The sequence below is a fragment of the Pinus tabuliformis genome, chromosome J, assembly GCF_031772625.1.
Source record: "Pinus tabuliformis cultivar Carrire ecotype Pingquan chromosome J, CPIR1, whole genome shotgun sequence".
Taxonomy (NCBI): domain Eukaryota; kingdom Viridiplantae; phylum Streptophyta; class Pinopsida; order Pinales; family Pinaceae; genus Pinus; species Pinus tabuliformis.
Window position 1 is genome coordinate 1,086,093,407 of NC_142295.1, and position 8,825 is coordinate 1,086,102,231.

The following is an 8,825-nucleotide window of genomic DNA, read 5'->3' on the forward strand; positions in this document are numbered from 1 at the left end:
AGATATCCCTTCCCCTCTTCCCCGGATGGCTATCTAGTCTATCCCGCCCCAGGTTGACAGGCCTATAACCCAAGGATACCAGTAAGCTTCAATTCCATATTCGACAAGGAGAACCATAATTATTAACCTGTAATCGTCTACAGGATTCATTATTGTTCTTCTTTCCATCTGAAATTGTCACAGGTTCCAATTGAATATGTCAATCATTCCCTGGCAAACAGTTTTAGGGACAACTTGGTTTGATAATTGGTATATCGGGATTGACTGAAGCACTGTCTTCAACAATATTACTCTACTTGCCATATTCAGAGTCCTGAAAGTCCAATTTTGTAGCCTCCCTTGGATTTTTACCAGAAGAACTTTCCAGTTTGCCACTATGATCGGATGTAGATTTAGCGGGATGCCCAAATATTTCAACGGTAGATTTCCTATGCGGAAGCCCATTATTATCGATAGAGAAGCTTGGGATTGGGTTGTTGTATTGAAATAGAAGATATTCGACTTTTATTTATTGATCTTCGTCCCTGAAGCACTTCTGAAATCGTTTAAGATTTCCATCAAGGCTTTGGCTTCGTTGAGGGTTTCTTGCCCAAACATCATTATGTCATCGACAAAATGTTGATGTGTTAACAGCAGGTCATTACCCCACATTCGCAGACCTGTAAATTGACCACCTTGCACTTTCTCTTTTATATATCTCCCTAGTCCTTCAGTAGCGAATTCAACAAGAAAGGGGACATCGGATCATCTTAGCCCCCTTGTTGCATTAAATGCCTCCGTCGGAGCTCCATTTAGAAGGATTGAGAACAAGGGGTGGATATGATTGAATAGATCTAGTTTATCCATCTGGGATCAAAGCCAAATTCTTTCAGGATTCCTTGGAGGTAAGTGCAGCTTCGATAATCATAAGCTTTTTGATAGATCTAGTTTTATCATCATTCCTTTATCTTTTTGGGTTTTCAGGGAGTGAATCGTCTCTTGAGCTGTGACTATCCCATCCACAACTTATCTTCCTTTGACAAAACTTGTTTCCTCTTGAGAGATTAAGACAGGAAGGATAGGTTTGAGGCGGTTTACCATGGTTGTAGCCATAATTTTATATATTACATTGCATAGAGTTATAGGTATAAAGCCCTAAGGTTCTTCCGAATGGTTTGTTTTGGGAATAAGAGCTAGAAAGGTGGAGTTCAAGGTCGGATGCATCCTTTTAGTGTGTCTTGACTCCTCCACTACTGCCATGATATCTTCTCCTATAATCATCCAAGTTGCTTGGAAAAATTTTGTTGTAAATCCATCCGAGCCCAAAGCTTTATTCTTCGCTAGCCCTTTGATTACTTCTTCCACCTCAGACTTAGTGATTTCCCTCATTAGAGCTAGGTTCTGATCCCTACTCACCAGCTGAGGGATATGCCAAGTAATCCTGTTTATATCTTCTGTCCTATCTAAATTAGGTTCTGTCAATAAATTTTGGAAGTGTTGGACCAGCAGGTTCTCCATATCGTTCTTTTGAGTAAGGTGATTTCCTTCCTGATCTACTAAGGAGAAGATCATGTTATTCTGGCAATGTTGAATCATCGCTTTGTGAAAGAATCTAGTGTTCCTTTCCCCCTCTCTCAGCCACTGAATTCTTGATTTTTGTTTGCATAGAATCTCTACCTCCTGCCTCCTTTTCTCCAATCTATTCAACAAATATCTTTCTTCCTCCACTAGGGTTTCAATGCGTCCATTATTTATTATCTGTTGTTGCACCTTTTTCATCTTTGCCTGTAGCAGTTCATGTTCCTGTTGGATATTACCAAACTCTTCCTTGTTCCATTTTTTGATTTTGTCTTTGATTTCTTTAAGACGGAGTTGGAATGTATGCATTTGGTTTCTTCCTTGTTTCTCACTTGCTTTCCACCATTCCTTTAGTTTTCCTAGGAAGGTCGGGTATCTCAATCAGAATGCTTCAATCCTGAAGGGTCTCTTAGTTTGCCCTTGTTTCATATTCACTTCTAATATAATCGGCCAGTGCGTTGATCCCATACATGGCAAGATGGATGCCTCATAGTATACATCTATGCTGATTAGGTTTTCAGTTGCCAAAAATATGTCTAAGCGAGACGACATTTGTCAGGTTCCTCCTCTTATTTTGTTCCATGTGTACATTCCATTGATTGTCGTGATATCAACCAGGTGGAGCTCTTCTTGGATATCCCTAAATTGTTCCATTTCGGGTTCCTCCCTTTTAATCCTCCTTTTTTTCCTCCAAAGTAGTTATCAAATTAAAGTCCCTTGCAATTAGCCAAAGTTTTTCATCATGCATTTGGTTTAGGGTCCTTATGTTTTGTATGAAGTTTTCCTTTTCTACTGGAATATGTGCCCATAGACTGCTAAGATCATAAACCATTATTTTGTCCCTATATTTGAGAAGAGACCTGGGAGGATTCTTTGCATTCCTATCCAATAATCTGCCTTTACCTCTGCTGGGTTCTAGATGATTGCTATGCCCCCTGCACTTCCTTTCGCATCCACTGCTACTACCTCATATCTTGGTTTCATCCTCCTTGGAATCTCTTCTAGCTTTTCTCTTGTTATATTTGTTTCCTGGAGAAGCATTATTTGAGGGTTTTCCTTTTTCAAGTGATCTATTAGATATCTCTGTTTTCCCCGGTTGTTTAGGCCCCTTATGTGCCAGGATATTACTATCATTAGGTAACTTTGTTGAGTTGTTGGTAGACCGCTGATAGTGGTACCACCCTTCTAGTGTTTACCAACATCTCTCCCATTATCTGGATCGATTCTTGTAGATTTCTCCTTCCTCTTTTCTTTCCTCCTTTTGTTTTGTTTTGAAATTCCTGAGGTTTTTCTTGTTGCATGTCCAGTTGCTTTGCAATCTCTACTTGTCTCTGTCCTTAGTTGGCCTCATATTGTTGGAAGGTCTCCTTGTACAATTTCTTTTGATCCTATGGAATAAATCTGTCGTCTAAGTGCCTCCATTCATTTAACAGTTTCTTTAGAAATTCCTCTTCCATGCTTAACTCTTCTCCCTTGCCTGGGTCTATTTCCATTGTAATGATTTCCTTTCTTGCCTATTCTTCTTTATCTGTGAGATCTATTTGAGCTTTCCTCTTTGGTGTTGTTTTTGCATGACTTGGGCTACTTTCTTTTTCTTTTTCCTAGTAATCCATGAGTTGTGTTTCATTTTCTGTTTCTTCTTCCTCTTGCAATACCTCATATCTATTTTTACTGCTCGACTGAGTTTGGTTGACAATTTATGGGTTATGGGATCCCTTTGGAGGCCTTCTCTTTTTCTTTACTTCTTGGAACCTCTCATTTCCTTCTCGTGGGGGTTTCATTTGTTTTTCTTTTAGATCCGGACCTTCCTAGTTCAATGGGCATTCTTTGAATAAGTGGTCATATTCATGGCACCTTCAACATCGGAATAAGTAATGCTCATAGTCCAAGGTTTGTTGGCGAATGTCTTCATGATATTCTAGCTCTACTGATTCAGGGATGGGTTTTGTTATATTCATATACACACAAATTCTAGCATATGAAGTATATCGGCCTCTTTTTGTGGTTTCGGCTATTTTGACAAATTTCTCTATTGTGTTCCCGATTCCTTCCAATATTTTCGGATCCCAGAAACCCATTGGGAGCCCAAAGAGTCGCACCCAGACTGAGGCTGCCAAGAATTTCTCTTTATCCGGGTTGTAACATTCTTCCCAATATCACATGAACAAACTTGCATTATAATGAAAATATGGACCATTTTCAAAGACTCTTTCCTTATCTTGCAGGTTTGAGAAGATTACCGTAAAGAAGCCTTTGGCTCCCAGCTTGAGCTCGATATGGACTTTGGGTTGCCATTTCTGTTGTATCCACTTGATTAGGTCCTTCTTCATTGGCCACACGCCTATGAACTTGCAGATAATCGCATGGTCCTTCATAAAGCTACAATATCTTTCCAATTTTTTCATCGAGACTACAAATTTGGGTTTCTCCGTTGCACATGGCAAATTCTGCCCTCTGTTTCATGCTTGCCATCGCACTCTGAGGACTAGGCCATTTGTCGGATTAATCATTTCTTGGGAACTCCACTACTTTTTGGTTTTTTGGCTTGACTCTCCAGCTGTTGCATCTTGGTAGGAGGGGATTGTTGGAAATAATACTGAACCCGTGTGTACACGCAACTTAGATTCACATACACTACTTTAGTTAGGGGAACCCGTGTGTACACGCAACTGTGTCTAAAGTAACTAGCGTATATCTAGCAAACTTATGATTCAGTTAATCCATTAAATGTTGATCTTTAATCAGTGCATCAGAATGTCATTAACCATATGAACAATAAACAGGTGCAGTAAACATAATAGATCATCACACATAAGAAGCACATATGAACACCATGATATAAGGTGGAAACCCAATGTGGGTGAAAACCACCTGCTGCAATTTGTCTCTATCTTCTTTTAATAAGAAACTTCTTTTTACAATATTTCTGTACTGGAGCAGTCTTATACCAGTACGCAGGCTTCTCCTGGAAAGGAGCTACAACCCCCTTAGCTCTTGTACTAGCCGATCCATTTACTAGTAGGTAGGCACCGGCCTACTGAATCCTTCACTCGTTTTCTAGTTGCTTCTGGAAGGGAGCTCCAACCCCTTAGCTTTTGTACTGGCCGATATGTTTACCAATACGTAAGTGCCGACCTACATAAGGCTATGATCTTCTCTCTTCTTCCAAGGACTACGTTTCATAAATTTTCATACTGGATACTCCTAAAGCACAACACCATAATCTGAAGGCCACGTTTCATCCAATTTTCATACTGGACCCATCAACAACGTTGAAGCACAAAATCAATCACTATTGCAATACAACCATCAGCTAACAACTGCATCATCAATCTCTGAATCACCCAACACTGAATCACTGAAACCTTGTCATCAACACACAATCACTAGAACACAGAACTCTGCAACAACAACTAGATCCAATTGCAACTTCAAATATCATATCTCATAATGTATACGCTACTATGATGAACCAAATCAGCGTGTATATGCACTTTTACCAAAGCCAACCCGCGTACAGATCTACAAATATTTACTCATAACTTTGCAGCTATTCCAAACATCGGTCATACCCAGATCATAACATTTATACAATAAAACATGCGTCAATAATTCAGATCTAGTCTATCCATGATCAAACCACATAATGATAATGCATTCCAAGGCTTAAGATCCTGATCCATCGTTCATCATCAACCGCATAGGTGCATCCTTGATTCAGATCAAGCAAAGCATCACAAACCCATAACCCGCATACTAGATCTCACACTTTATCAGATATTCAATCCTTGCACTCTTGCACTCTCCTTGGCCTAATGATCTTCTCCTTATATAGATTTAGGCCTTTCTCAATACTATGGTCCAAAACCACGTAGAACCAATACCTTGGACCTAATACCTGGGATCAATACCTCGGACCAAATACCATAGACCAAATACCATGGACCAAAACTTAGTTCTTCAACATGTACATGCCTTTTCTTGCGTGAAAGTGCGCGTATATGCATACGTGCCTTTTGTTTTGCTAACCCGCATGTAAACGCACTTTCATCAAGGTTAACCTACATATACCTCTCTCTGATCATTAATTCTTTGCTCTTGACCTGCTGCACTATGATCTGTCATCTAAGTGAGTTGCCATCAAAGACAACACCTGTATCATACCTCTGAGTGAGTTGCCATCAAGGACAACACCTATATCATAATGCCATCAATCTCCCCCTTTGGACTTGATGGCAACAACCACACCAAGTCACTCTCCCCCTTTGACATCAAGGGCAAAGGGTGGACCAAGTTGTTATCTTCCTTGATATACCTTCTGCTGTCCATACTCCCCCTGAGTACTTGCTGAAATCTCTGATTGAGCTCCCCCTTTGTACATGCCAAGATGTACCAATCCGTCCATGCTCCCCCTGAGCACATGTGAGGTCTGCAAAAACATAACATGACTCTATACATACATCAATCTCCCAGCCAACTGGGAATACACCATTTTTTACTCATCCACCCAACCAAGTGGGGATATACCAAAAGTTTATACATGACTCAAAAATAAGAAACATTACATCATCCATCCCATGCATAGTGGGGTTACAAATCAAAGACCAGCAATCTAATCAAGACCATGATCAACAACTATCATACACCATGTATGATCTGCACCATAAGCATCTGTCATCAACATCCAGACTTGTAACCTGCAATACCATTCTTTTGACCAACCAACAATAAGTAGAAAGATGTATCATTTAGCTACATAAGCATCATCACCAAAGACTTCTCATCAAAATGCCAACAATGCATTATTTGAAGTATATGCTCCCCCTGAACCTGTGCCATGCCATCATCAAACAGTGACTGAACCATATCAGACTTCTGTATCGCTGCTTTTCTTCAGAACATCATATACGCGACTGTGCAACATCTAACTCGTGTATATACGCAACTTGTCTTCATGAAACCTGCGTATGAGATTTAGAACATTGATGTTCCACACTTTCAGCGTCCTCTGAGTCTGTCATGTCTGTGTACTTTGCTATGCCACATCTTTCTAGCTGTACTCCCTTTTTCTTCCATATCTTCAACTGTGATGATGTTTTCTCCTTTTGGTATGGTGTCCAAAGTCTTCTCCTGCATTCCTTTGTATATGTGCAAGCTTGTTACATGCATAACACCTTACATGTTTCATATTCCTCCTAAAACAGTCAATGGCTTTGTGACCAAACATATTGCAAGCAAAACAATATCCCTTAAAGTACCTGGAACGTGATGATCTTTTTGTGTGACAGTCTTGAACCATTCTACTTCTGCATCTGGCTGCAACATATCCAAGATTATGACATACATAACATTCAACATTATTCATCGGAGGAAATAATCGTCTATCACTTCCACAGTTAGGAGCAAAAGATTTCCTTTGAGGAATTTCTTTCCTTGGCTATTGATGGGGTTGTCCTCTCATCTCCTTGTTGATCATTTTAGATTTCTCATTAGAGTTCCTTGCCTCACCTTGTGAGCTAGATTTACCTTCAACAGATTCATAAAAACCAAGACCAGTTTTGATAGCAAGCGACCTTTGACTACTAAGAATATTATCCAAAATCTTAGTATTGTCTTGAAATCGTAATAGTTTATCCTTTTCTTCTAATTTACCTTTCAAGATATTTACTTCAACCTGATGTTGTTCTTCATTTTCCAAACATTGCTTCTTCAAAATTTCTTCAGACTTTCTTTCTTCTTCCACTTGTTGCCTTAGTTTGAGAATCTCTTTTTCTTGTTCTTCATTTAGCTCCTGCAGCATTTAACGAACTTTGAAGGCACATTCCAGCTGAGCTTTTAAGCTGATAATTTCTTCTTTGAGGGCATTCTCCCTTTTGCTAAATAGATCTTGTTGATCTATGATTTTATCTGATGCTTCATTTGCTTGTTCATCTTCAATCTGAGGTGATTCAGAATTTGAATACTTGCTTCCACTCAATGGTAGGCTGTCATTGTTCCTTTGAGCTGTCTTCTTCTTTTGACGCACTTTCTTTCCCATTGTTCTACGGATCTCCTTCAAGCGATCAAGCTTCTACCAAAGGACCTGCTCTGATTCCAATTGTTGGAAATAATACTGAGGGGGGGGGGGGGGGTGAATCAGTATTATCAAATCAAACACTTTTTCATTTCCATACTTAGATTCACATACACTATTTCAGTTAAGGGAACCCGCGTGTACATGCAACTGTATCTAAAGTAACTAGTGTATATCCAACAAACTTATGATTCAGTGAATCCATAAATGTTGATCTTTAATCAGTGCATCAGAACTTCATTAACCATATGAACAGTAAACAGGTGCAGTAAAACAGAACAGATAATCACACATAAGAATCACACATGAACGCCATGATATAAGGTGGAAACCCAATGTGGGTGAAAACCACCTGCTGTAATTCGTCTCTATCTTCTTTTAATAAGAAACTTCTTTTTACAATATTTCTGTACTGGAGTAGTCTTATACCAGTACGCAGGCTTCTACCTGCAGAAGGCTACAACCTTCTCTCATTCTCTAGCTTCTCCTGGAAGAGAGCTACAACCCCCTTAGCTCTTGTACTAGCCAATCCATTTACTAGTACGTAGGCGCCCGTCTACTGAATCCTTCACTCGTTTTCCAGCTGCTTCTGGAAGGGAGCTCCAACCCCCTGGCTTTTGTACTAGCCGATATGTTTACCAGTACGTAGGTGCCGACCTACAGAAGGCTATGATCTTATCTCTTCCTCTAGGGACCACGTTTCATAAATTTTCATACTGGATACTCCTGAAGAACAACACCATAATCTGAAGGCCACATTTCATCCAATTTTCATACTGGACCCATCAACAACATTGAAGCACAAAATCAATCACTACTGCAATACAACCATCAGCTAACACCTATGTCATCAATCTCTGAATCACCCAATACTGAATCATTGAAACTCTATCATCAACACAAAGTCATTAGAACACAGAGCCGAACACATAACTCTGCAACAATAACCAGATCCAACTGCAACTTCAAATATCATATCTCATAATGTATACACTACTATGATTAACCAAATCAGCGTGTATACACGCTTTTACCAAAGCCAACTCACATACAGATCTGCAAATATTTACTCATAACTTTGCAGCTATTCCAAACATCAGTCATACCTAGATCATAACATTTATACAATAAAACATGCATCAATAATTCAGATCTAGTCTATCCATGATCAAACCACATAATGATAATGCATTCC